The following is a 13797-nucleotide window of genomic DNA, read 5'->3' on the forward strand; positions in this document are numbered from 1 at the left end:
CCTATGGCATTAGAATGCCAAGAAAATATTTAGACAAATTTTTCAATCCGTACAAACAATTTTGACCCGTTAAGCCAAACGGAGGGCATTTTGGTCATTTCGCCTTTAGAGGTGATTTTTGGCTGACTTGTCCAGTTGAGTAAATAATTATTATGATCTAAAATATGAATAAATATTGCTAAAAATTGAATTGAAAATGAGTAGAGAAAAGAAGAAAAGAAAATGGAAGAAAATACCAATTATGACATCATATGATGTCATTAAATACTTACCCACCAATCACATTTAATCAACACTTAAATTAACCAATAAAATATGGATAAGAATACAGCAAAAGCTCCTAAAAATTCCAGCAGCCATCACTTTCACAAAACCCACCCGTAGCTCTCAAATTCCATAACCATTCCACCATGAAAGCTCACTAAAGCTCCCAAACCTCACCTTATTTCACCTCAAAACCTTATCCTCTCTTCACTAAAAATTATACCCACACCAAGGAGGAGTGTTTGGCAGCCAAGAAAAGGAAAGAAAGTGAAGTTGATCTTGGGAAAAATCTGCCCTACAAGAGGTTAGTGCACATATATACTTAGAACTCTTTATTTCCATATTAAAGAATTAAAAAGGAGTAAGAATTTGAAAGCCAAATGAATGAAATTTGTGTTTATGTTTACCATGAATTTCGGCAGCCCTAAGGCAGGAATAGGGTTGATTGTTTTGATGGGCTTAGAGTGGACTAGAGAGAGTGTTTAAAGTGTATATATATACATGTTAGTAGTATGCCCTAGAGCATATCATTTAGTATGTATCTTGTACATATTTTTAATAATAAAAGGCATTTCCACTTTTCCGTTTACATAATATATTTATGTGTAATAGAAAAGGTCCATTGATATTTTGTTAGAAATATTATTCTTAAGTTGTTAAGAATATGAGTGACAATATTTCTAGCACAAAGTATCATAAATAGGTTCACAATTGAGGATACTTCATAATAAGAACATGACTTATCCAGAAAGATTGTATTCATGTTTGTTCCCAAGTTATTTATATGAGATATAAATAAGATGGAATGGTGAGTCTCATGCCATATAACAAACTTGATAGGCACTTATAAATAATAAGTAGGCCGAACCAGTGACACTTATGACAAGCACATGGAGTTTACTCTTGTCAATGTTTTGTCATAAATCATATCAGTGCATATAATCTTTAGACCTGAGATAGCACAGTTATCTTGTATATAGGTAGTTTGAGTTTGATACTGCTTTCATACTTGTACTATGTATGGGTATATGGGCATGTGTTGGCTCCTGCTAGTTATATATGGAGGTAGGTGTTGATCAAGAAGGAAAATGTAAATCTAAGTAAATAGAGATAAAATCCTATGTTCATTTAATTGTTCTTGATGTTTCAAGTTCTGCCAGACAGATAGATTTATTGAAAAGAGTTTCGATGAGAAAATCTTTTAATCAAGAACTGGAATTAAAAGAGAACATAATATTCATAGCAAATGGAGTTTGACATAAACCATGACTCAAATTGAGTTGGGATTTTGTAACAGAGAGATTCTAGTGCATGGTAACATATGATTATAGGTTCATTTAAGGTAAATCTTATTACTAATTGGGTGGCCATGGCATGCTATGCTAGGTGTTAACCATGGTCTATGAGGTTCATAAAATAATTTAGAGAAATCATTTATGGTAAGAAAGAGTTATGATGATATTAAGAGTTGATATCATGTCTCATTGCCAATTAGTGATGAGCCTAGTAAGTCACACACATACACAAGTTATCACCTATTTAAATATGATTTAATTAATTAATTAAAGAGTTTAATTGATTAATTAAATAGATTTGGTTTGCAATTAAATTGCAAAGTCCCTAGCATGACTTGAAACCAAATCTAGATTATTGGATGTGTAGTATAAATTAAATTTATATTTAAAGTGTTTAAATATGAATTTAATTGATGAGAAATTAATTAATAGAGATTAATTAATTAATTTATATTTGATATAAATTAATTGGAAGAAGAAAATAGTTATTTTGGGTTAAGAACTCAAAATTAAGACATAGGGGCATTTTGGTCATTTCACAGTGTGACACGTGGCACCATGAGATGGTGACACATGGCTTAACACATAAGCTTGCCAAATGTTTTTTTTTTTAATCATGTAAGTTGATTAAAATCAAGATTAAATATAGGTTTGACACTTGGCACAATGTGATTGGGTCACTTAAACCTAGAGCTAATCAAAAGGTGACATGTGGCTAGGGTTTAATGTGTTAACCTAGCTATTTAAGTGTGGTTATGAAAAGAAAACATAACTAGCAGCCTCTCCTCTCAATTGTCACGCCACTTTGAGCCTCTCCAGCTATTTCTCTTCATCTCTCATCAATTCAAAGAGATTAGCCATCAATCTCTTGAATTAAGAACACTAGAAATTGTTTCTAGTGTCCTGTTTACATCTCTAATCTCTTAAAAGGCAGAACTTGAATTTCTAATTAATAGAAAAGGCTTTAGAAGCTGTTCAAGGGCTGCCATAGGTGTTCTTGGTGTGGACAAGCTAGAGGGACAACATCTGGTGTCCTGAAGACGAATCTCAAAGGCGCAGACACGCTGCAGCACATCAAGAGGTTAGTGTAATCGTTCTTGATTTAATCTAGGGTTCTAAAATTAATCTGATTAATTTTAAAATCTTAAATGGCAAATACAGATCCAAAAACATATTAAAAGAGTTTTAATATGTTGTTTATCATTGAAATCAAATAGATAAAAAAAAATCTTGCATGGTGCATGTGACCCTAGGTAAAAAAATTTTTGAATTCAATGGTATAATCTTGTGTTTTTCACGCTTCCGTTCCTTCAATTGGTATCAGAGCCACTATATTTTCCATTTAGATTGTTGATTATATAATTTAATTGTGTGTTTGATCATGAGATCAAGAGATTCATTGCTGGTTGGATCATGAGGTGTGGCGGCACACATGGTGAAGCCACCATTGGTGGCGGCATCAATGGTTCCTTGGGTGGTTCAAGGTTTGGCTTTTAATTCTGCAATTGTTGTATGATCTAAGGCCTATTCTTTGACTAATTAAAGTGTTTAATTAGTTGTTTTAATCACACAATTAAATTATGATTCAAATCAGAATTTTAAAAATTGTTTGAATGTGATTCAAATCTGAATTTTAAAAGTTGTTTGAATGTGATTCAAATCTGAATTTTTAAAGTTGTTTGAATCATATTTAAATCTGATTTTTTAAAATTGATTCAATAAAATTCAGATCTGATTTTTAAAAAAATATTTGACTGTGATTCAAATCTGATTTTTAAAAAAAATGTTTGAATGTGATTCAAATCTGAATTTTTGAAGTTGTTTGAATGTGATTCAAATCTAAATTTTTAAATTTGTTTGAATGAGATTCAAATCTGAATTTTTAAATTTATTTGAATCATATTCAAATATGGATTTTTAATTTGAATATGAGATATTCAATTTAATTTAAGTATGTATGTTTTATTTAATTGTTAAATAGTGATATGCATGATGGATGATCATGGACTATAAAAGACCAATGTGATTGGATTTATTTCTTTTATGTTTCTTTGGGATTGTAAATTAATTTTAATTTATTTTGGGCATGTATTATTAAGTTTATAATATTTTTGGGTTGTAATTTCATTTATTTAAGTTCTTGTATATTCGCCTTGGTATGCCAAGGATTACTATGTAATATTGGATTGCAAGAAGTTCAAGGAGGTCAAGAGCATTGGTGGGACCAGTGGGAGGAATTCAATATCAAGTGTTGATTATGTACTCCTTCAGCAACTCTTGTAAAATGAATGAATGAAATGCACCTAGGAATGCCTGATTCAATTCTTGGTGGCTCGAAATTGAATCCCTTAGAAAGTCCATGATCATACCATATTTACTGCTTATCCATGAATGCATGAGATGTATGGGAATGTATGCAATTATATGATATATGCATGCTAAATGGATAATGTGCAAAGTGAGACCTTAATAGTAATTAGGATGGCTATAAAATCTTCCAAACAAATGATTAAGTTGGAAATGCTATAATTAAAGTAATTATAACATAAGCCCTCCATTGGGGCAATTATTTTAAGAAATTTTAAATAGTTGCATGACATGCAATTAATTTAAGAGATTTTCTTAAGAATAATTGTTAAGCATGAGATGTTGTAAATATATAAATGGTTTGGTGGCCAATATTGGATGTACCTGAGGACATTAAAATTATTTGCATAATTACTGGCTCAATGGGATCAACTTAACTAATGCAAGATAAGTCAATAATGGATGTACCTGAGATTTTGAGCATTAGGGGCTAGGTAAAGGATTGAACCTCACATGAGATGTGATGGGCAAGGAGTTGCTCACTTATAGTTTATTGTAATTCCAATAATGGATGTACCTGAGGATGATCAATATAATTATATGAATTCAATCACCCACTAGAAATCCATCCAACTAGGATTTCCGTTTTCTACTTTGGAAGTGTAGGATTTGCTAAGTTAGTGGGAGGACCAATTTGATTAAAAGACCATAATCATTTTGGTTAAATACATGATACATTTACTAATTAATCTGGTTATTTTCTGCAGTTAATTTTCTGATAAAAATGAGCACAAAACAACCACCACCATCCAATATCCTTGCAAGCATACTTGATCACAATAGGTTGACAGGACCTAATCTGTCTGATTGCCTAAGAAATTTAAAACTTGTCTTAAACCTTGAACATATAGGATATGTTCTAGATTCAAATGTTCCTGGTCCCTTACCTCCAGAGGCCACACAAGAGGAACATGAAACTTTGGACAAGTGGAAGGAGCATGATATGAGAGCTAAGTGTTACATGCTTGCTTCCATGAGTAATGAGTTACAGAAGCAACATGAGAACATGCAGAGTGCGAGTGAAATCCTCCTTCACCTACAAGAGTTGTATGGTGAGCACAGCAGGAATGCTAGGTATGAGATATCTAGATAGCTATTCCGTATGAGGATGTCTGAGGGACAGAATGTTGGGGATCATGTCCACAAGATGATTCGGCTGATTGAGCAGTTGGAACATCTTGACTTCAACATGGATTTCCAACTACAAACGGATTTGATCCTTCAGTCCCTTCCTGAGTCTTTTGGGAATTTTGTAACAAATTTTCATATGACTAAACAGGAATGCACCTTAGCTGAATTACTCAACATGCTGGTTATTGCCCAAAAGAATATGCCAGGCAATAAAGGAAAAGAGGTAGCTTTGGTTGCATCTTCTTACTGGAAAGTCCAACAAGAAGAAGGGCAATAAGAAAAAGAAACCTCAGTTCTGGTCCTTCCAAGAAAATAGCTAAGCAGAAAGGAAGACTAAAGGCGATGGAGGCAAGGAAAGTGTTTCCCTTTGCCAAAGGATGGGCCTTTGGAAAAGGAACGCCTGCAGTATCTTGCTTCTCTGAAGGACAAGAAGGATACACCTTCGGAAGGTATGTCCATATCTTGTTATTTAGATTCGATGATACTCATAGTTCATCTACAGCTTGGGTTTTAGATCACGGTGCAGTTCTCACATTTCTAATGATATGCAGAACTAGCAAGCGATGGCGACTTGCGTTCTCAAGATATTAGAGTCCGGATTGGTAATGGCTCAACTATTGAAGCTTTAGCCATAGGATCTAAATCTTTTTACATGTTTGGACATGTTTTGTGTTTGGATAATATTTTATATGTACCTGATGCTTTTAAGAACATCATTTCTATATCTAGTTTGACTAGAAATGGCTATGAATTTGATTCACAGATGATGTTTGCAATATTTATTTTGGAAATAAATATGTTGGTTGGGTTATATGAATGATGGTCTTTATTATTTGGATAATAATGACAAACACAAATTGAATGCAAGTGATCTAAAAGAATACAATGCCATGGTGAAAACCAACTCAAGTTCAAAATATATTTGGCACTTAAGGTTATGTCATGTTGCAGAAGATAGGATTGCAAAATTGGAGAAAATGGGGATTTTATCCTCATTGGGCTCTGAGCCTACTCTAACTTCTGAATCTTGCCTTCAAGGCAAAATGACTAGATCACCCTTTGTTGGACAAGGGCTAAGAGCTGAAAATATTTTGGAGCTAATACATAGTGATGTATGTGGTCCATTTAAAGAAATGGCTAGAGGGGGCTTTCATTATTTTATTACCTTTACTGATGATAAATCAAGGTTTGGGTATTTGTATTTGATGAAATACAAACATGAATCCTTTGAAAAGTTCAAAGAATTTAAATCTGAAGTAGAAAATCAAACAGGAAAAAGTATTAAAGCTCTTCGATCAGATTGTGGAGGTGAATATTTGAGTACTGAATTTGATGAATACTTGAGAGAGCATGGCATTGTTTCTCGGTGACTCCTCCAGAACGCCATACGGTGAATGGTGTATCTGAAGGAGAAATCGTACCTATTGGATATGGCGTAGTATGATGAGCTATATTGATATGCCAATCTCCTTTTGGGGATTTGCATTAGAATCAGCTTTGTATATTTTGAATAGGATTCCATCAAAATCAGTTTCTTCCACACCTGATGAGATTTGGCATGGAAGAAAACCAAGTCTTAAGCATGTTAAGATTTGGGGTTGTCCAGCTTATATCAAAAAGCTGAACACTGATAAATTGGAGACCAGATCGAGAAGAGGTCGATTTGTTGGATATCCAAAAGATAGTTTTGGATATTATTTTTATTTGCCTACTTCATAAAAGGTTGTGATAAGTAGAGATGCCACATTTCTTGAACAACAGTTTGTTCAAGAAGGAGGCAAAGGAAGGCAAATAGAGTTAGAATTGGAGAATTCTGACCAACCAACAGATCAGATGGATATAGATCCATCTAGTCAACCTATACCCATTGATGAAACATCTACAGCTGGTCCTCGTAGAACAACCAGGTATCTCACCCACGGTGAGATATGGTTTTCTTCATGAAGAAGAACAAGAGTTATCTACTCATGAAGAAGTAGATCATGGAGATGATCCACTTACCTATGAAGAAGCTATATCAGATATAGACTCTTCAAAATGGATTGATGCTATGAAATCCGAGATTGATTCCATGTATAAGAATCAAGTTTGGGATCTTGTTGACCCACCTGAAGGTATTGTACCTATAGGGAACAAATGGGTTTTCAAGAAGAAAATTGGTTACGATGGAAAGGTAGAGACCTATAAGGCAAGGCTAGTAGCGAAAGGGTTTCGCCAAAGGCAAGGAATAGACTATGAGGAGACTTTCTACTTTGTTGCCATGCTTAAATCAATTAGGATTTTATTAGCAATAGTGCATACTATGATTATGAGATTTGGCGGATGGATGTCAAAGCGACTTTTCTCAATGGATACATTGAAGAAAACATTTTCATGGAACAACCTAAGGGATTTGAATCCCAAGATGGTTCCAAGGTATGCAAGCTAAAGCGATCCATTTATGGGTTGAAACAAGCTTCGAGGAGTTGGAACATCTGTTTTGATGAAGCCATTAAATCTTTTGGTTTTATCAAAAATGAGGATGAGCCATGTGTATATAAGAAGGTTAGTGACAGTGCTATCACTTTCCTTGTCTTATATGTGGATGACATACTGTTGATGGGTAATGATACAGGTATGTTGACGACTATAAAGGTATGGTTGTCAAATACATTCTCTATGAAAGACTTAGGGGAGGCAACCTATATTCTTGGGATTCGCATCTATAGAGATAGAGCGAAAAGAATAATTGGTTTATCCCAAAGTCTATACTTGGAAAAGGTGTTAAAGAGGTTTAACATGCTTGATTCCAAGAGAGGATTGTTACCAGTGAGACATGGTATCCACCTTTCTAAAGAGATGTCTCCAAAGACACATGAAGAAAGAGATAAGATGGCCAGGATTCCATATGCTTCGGCTATTGGAAGTTTAATGTATGCAATGTTGTGTACTAGGCCGGATATCGCATATGCTGTTAGTTTGACTAGCAGGTATCAATCCAATCCAGGTTTGGAACACTAGAGAGCTGTCAAGAATATCCTTAAGTACTTGAGAAGAACTAAGGATTTATTCTTGATTTATGGAGGTGGAGACTTGCAATTGGATGGTTATACTGATTCTGATTTCCAATTAGATATCGATGATAGAAAGTCTACCTCTGGATATGTGTTCATTTGTAATGGAGGTGCAGTCAGTTGGAAGAGTTCCAAACAGAGCACGCATTGCAGATTCCACTATCGAGGCTGAGTATATTGCTGCATCAGATGCTGCAAAAGAAGCTGTTTGGATAAAGAAGTTCGTGACAGAACTTACAGTAGTTCCTTCCATTGAGTCAGCAGTTCCATTACACTGTGACAACAATGGAGCAGTCATACAGGCTAAGGAACCAAGGTCTCACCAGAAATCCAAACACATAGAAAGGCGCTACCACATTATCAGAGAAATAGTTGGGCGAGGCGATGTAGCCATGCAGAAAATAGCATCGGTGAAAATCCGGTGATCCATTCACTAAGCCTATGTCACAGACTCAGTTAGACCGACATCTTGAGAAGATAGGTCTAAGATATTGTAATGAATGGCTCTAGTGCTAGTGGGAGATTGTTAGTAGTATGCCCTAGAGCATATCATTTAGTATGTATCTTGTACATATTTTTAATAATAAAAGGCATTTCCACTTTTCCGTTTACATAATATATTTATGTGTAATAGAAAAGGTCCATTGATATTTTATTAGAAATATTATTCTTAAGTTGTTAAGAATATGATTGACAATATTTCTAGCACAAAGTATCATAAATAGGTTCACAATCGAGGATACTTCATAATAAGGACATGACTTATCCAGAAAGATTGTATTCATGTTTGTTCCCAAGTTATTTATATGAGATATAAATAAGATGGAATGGTGAGTCTCATGCCATATAACAAACTTGATAGGCACTTATAAATGATAAGTAGGCCGAACCAGTGACACTTATGACAAGCACATGGAGTTTACTCTTGTCAATGTTTTGTCATAAATCATATCAGTGCATATAATCTTTAGACCTGAGATAGCACTATTTTATATTATATAGGTAGTTTGAGTTTGATACTGCTTTCATACTTGTACTATGTATGGGTATATGGGCATGTGTTGGCTCCTGCTAGTTATATATGGAGGTAGGTGTTGATCAAGAAGGAATCTGTTCCTCTAAGTAAATAGAGATAAAATCCTATGTTCATTTAATTGTTCTTGATGTTTCAAGTTCCTGGCCAGGACAGATAGATTTATTCAGATAAGAGTTTACATGAGAAAAATCTTTTAATCAAGAACTGGAATTAAAAGAGAACATAATATTCATAGCAAATGGAGTTTGACATAAACCATGACTCGGCTTGAGTTGGGATTTTGTAATGAGAAATTCTAGTGCATGGTAACATATGATTATAGGTTCATTTAAGGTAAATCTTATTACTAATTGGGTGGCCATGGCATGCTATGCTAGGTGTTAACCATGGTCTATGAGGTTCATAAAATGATTTAGAGAAATCATTTATGGTAAGAAAGAGTTCTGATGATATTAAGAGTTGATATCATGTCTCATTGCCAATTAGTGATGAGCCTAGTAAGTCACACACATACACAAGTTATCACCTATTAAAATATGATTTAATTAATTAATTAAAGAGTTTAATTGATTAATTAAATAGATTTGGTTTGCAATTAAATTGCAAAGTCCCTAGCATGACTTGAAACCAAATCTAGATTATTGGATGTGTAGTATAAATTAAATTTATATTTAAAGTGTTTAAATATGAATTTAATTGATGAGAAATTAATTAATAGAGATTAATTAATTAATTTATATTTGATATAAATTAATTAGAAGAAGAAAATAATTATTTTGGGTTAAGAACTCAAAATTAAGACACATGGGCATTTTGGTCATTTCAAATTGTGACACGTGGCACCATGAGATGGTGACACATGGCATAACACATAAGCTTGCCAAATGTTTTTTTTTTAATCATGTAAGTTGATTAAAATCAAGATTAAATATAGGTTTGACACTTGGCACAATGTGATTGGGTCACTTAAACCTAGAGCTAATCAAAAGGTGACATGTGGCTAGGGTTTAATGTGTTAACCTAGCTATTTAAGTGTGGTTATGAAAAGAAAACATAACCAGCAGCCTCTCCTCTCAATTGTCACGCCACTTTGAGCCTCTCCAGCTATTTCTCTTCATCTCTCATCAATTCAAAGAGATTAGCCATCAATCTCTTGAATTAAGAACACTAGAAATTGTTTCTAGTGTCCTGTTTACATCTCTAATCTCTTAAAAGGCAGAACTTGAATTTCTAATTAATAGAAAAGGTTTCAGAAGCTGTTCAAGGGCTGCCATAGGTGTTCTTGGTGTGGACAAGTTAGAGGGACAACATCTGGTGTCCTGAAGACGAATCTCAAAGGCGCAGACACGCTGCAGCACATCAAGAGGTTAGTGTAATCATTCTTGATTTAATCTAGGGTTCTAAAATTAATCTGATTAATTTTAAAATCTTAAATGGCAAATACAGATCCAAAAACATATTAAAAGAGTTTTAATATGTTGTTTATCATTGAAATCAAATAGATAAAAATAAATCTTGCATGGTGCATGTGACCCTAGGTAAAAAAATTTTTGAATTCAATGGTATAATCTTGCGTTTTTCACGCTTCCGTTCCTTCAATACATGTATTGAATGAAAGTGTTTAAGTGAGGTGTGTGGTGTGAACCTTGAATTTGAGCTAGGGTTTGGGAGTGAAAATTTGAATTTGCTTATGAAATTGTTAAAAAACATTCTAATGGTCAATTAGTGACCATTTGAGATAAGTAGACCATAATTTGGACTGAAATATAGCATGGCAAAGTGAAATGTGTAGGCTGCCTAATGACAGCAGCAATGAGGCTGTGATTCCAGCCCACTTGGACAGCCATAACTTTGGCTGTGTAGGTTCAATTGGTGTTTGGCCAATTAGACATGAAACTAGACTTATAATGGCACATTTTTGCTGAAGAAACCATGCCCAAAAGACCAAAGCAAGAGGACCAAAAGTTGGCCCCAATCCGGATACCCTGCAAACAGGTTCTGCAGAATGACCAAATGAACAGTAACTGTTCATTTGGCCTTAACTCACTGTAGATATGGTCAATTCTGCAGTTTTGCCATCCGGCCAGCTGTGGTTTTTGGACCATATCTGGAGCTACAAAACTCCAAATGGAGTGATTCAAAAAAGGAAATTCAACTAGACAAAATAAAGAACAACTTTCATGTTTACCATTTCCTCAAATTCCCACTGCAACAGTGCTTAATGGAACAGTAAAGTTAGGCTTCAAAAATTGAAAATTCTGCTCTCTTGGTTTTAAGTTTAGAAATGGTAATGGTGATCAATTCCAATAAGTTTTAAATGTAAAATGTGGTACATTGGGAGTGTTAAAACCAATGTACCTATTTTCTATCCAAAAGTCAACATTTATGTTGACCAATGAGGTGAATAGTGACACCAAAACTTGAAATTCAAAATTTGAAGAATTCAAAAGTATCAAATGCCCTAGTATACCTAACAAGATTGGTTTGGATAGTTTGGCATGCCAATAGGGTTCAGTTAGCAGTACTGCACATGGCATTATGCCATTCTGTGATTTTATGGCTTTTAGCCATTTTGATATTGTGTTGAGACTTGGCCTCGTGCCTAATACTATTCTGACTTGTTAGTTACATTTGCCGGGAGATACATATGTGACCGATGGTGTGACGGCCCGAGGTACTTGATACCCAGTGCCAGTTTACCCGTTTATCCAGTCCAGTCGTCCAGTATAGGTTACTTGGGCAACCAAATGAATGAAAGTGGATAAAGTTAACGAAATGAATGGATATACAAATACAAAACAAATAAGACATGTACATTCAATACATATTTATTTTCTGCTATTTTCTTTTATTTTATTATTGCACCACTAAGCATCATTGCTTAGCGCGTTGCTTTTGCCATGCGTAGGTTCTGGAGATACTGAACATGAGCCCAGTAGACCGCAGACTGGGTGAGTCCATCCAGCAGACAAAGGTCCGTGTCACCTCACCTTCTACACTGCATTGGTAGGACACTAGGTTTCATTTTGGTATTTTGTAACTAACTTTTATTTTCTCATATGTATTTGAAATTATGTAATGTATTTTGATATTCATGTAAATAATGAGAATTGTGTTTGTGAATGGAAAATTTTGAATATTTGTTTATTGCTTATGTTTGAATACTATGAGAAATGAATGTTTGAGTAATGGAAAGGTTGTTGAAAGTCATGTTGAGACTTTGTTGATAAAATGGAGTTGGGATTGTTTGGAAATGATTTTGGAAGTGTTTTTCACAGATTCCGAAGAACTGTTTTCTCCATTTTTAGCCGGTACTCTGCCGGATTTTTCTTTAAAATTTTCAGAACCTCAAGTAAATAATAATTTCGATAAATGACTTAAATAAATTATATTTCATAAACTATACTCAAAACTATGAAAAAAATTGATTAAGGTAAAATAGAGGGTGCCGATACACCGTGTGACATTGCTTACTCGGATATACTGTATACGGGTAAGGGGTGTCACATTTAGTGGTATCAGAGCATGGTTTAGGCGTTTCTGGGCCTAGATTGAGTCCATACCATGCATTGCATTTGTAAGAGTCGAGGTGACACTAATGCAGATCTGTTTGTCTTTCTTATTTTGAATAGGATATGGACCCTACATCTCAGAGGGCAGTTGAGGAGGAAATGGAGAGTCATGCTCCACCTGCAGCAGCTGAGACTGGGGGTATGGGAGAACCTGCCCCGCCAGCTCAAGCAGAGTCTGCTCAGCCTCCACAGGCCATGTTCTAACAAATGGCCGAATTCTTCAGACAAATGGCTGGGGTAATGCCAGCACCACCACCACCAGCTCCACAGCAGAAATCACACCTGGAAAGGCTAAGAAAGTTTGGAGCAGTAGATTTCTTTGGTAAGAGAGAAGATGATTCTGTTGCAGCCGAAAATTGGTTGAACAGAACAGGCAGAGTTTTAAAACAACTCCACTGCACTCCTGAACAAAACCTAGAGGCTGCCATATCTCTATTGCAAGATGATGCATATGAGTGGTGGGATACGGTGTCCAGTGAAGTACAGCCAGAAGCTATAACTTGGGACTTCTTCCTTTCCGAATTTAAGAAGAAATATGTGGGTACTGTATACCTAGAAGAGAGAAGAAGAGAGTTTATTAATCTGAGGCAGAGACAACTGTCAGTGGCCGAGTATGAGAAGGAATTCGTTAGATTAAGCCGCTACGGAAGGGAGATAGTCCCTAATGAAGCTGAAAGGTATAAGAGATTTGAAGAGGGACTAAATGACAACATAAAGATCTAGCTCACTGCCTTGGGAATCACAGAGTTTACCAAGTTAGTAAAAGCTGCAATAAAGGTTGAAAAAGTAAGAATCAGTGAGCAGACCAGAAGGGATAGACAGCAGAAGAGGGGACCAGGTCAGTCTAGTTCAGCTCCTGCACCTGGGAAGAGGTTCAAGGGTCCATCTGCACAGAGTTCAGGCCAGCCACAAGGTCAGGGTCAGTCTCAGGGCCTGAGCCACGCTTTACCCCTAGGAGAGGTCACCCACACCATCGGTGGGCGCTCTCGAGGATGGGGTTCAGGGACCAGCCCAAAGATCTTCTCGCATGTCCACACCATGCGAAGTGGCACAAGGGGGAGTGTTGGAGAGTGACTGTG

This window comes from Hevea brasiliensis, chromosome 4, assembly GCF_030052815.1.
Source record: "Hevea brasiliensis isolate MT/VB/25A 57/8 chromosome 4, ASM3005281v1, whole genome shotgun sequence".
Taxonomy (NCBI): domain Eukaryota; kingdom Viridiplantae; phylum Streptophyta; class Magnoliopsida; order Malpighiales; family Euphorbiaceae; genus Hevea; species Hevea brasiliensis.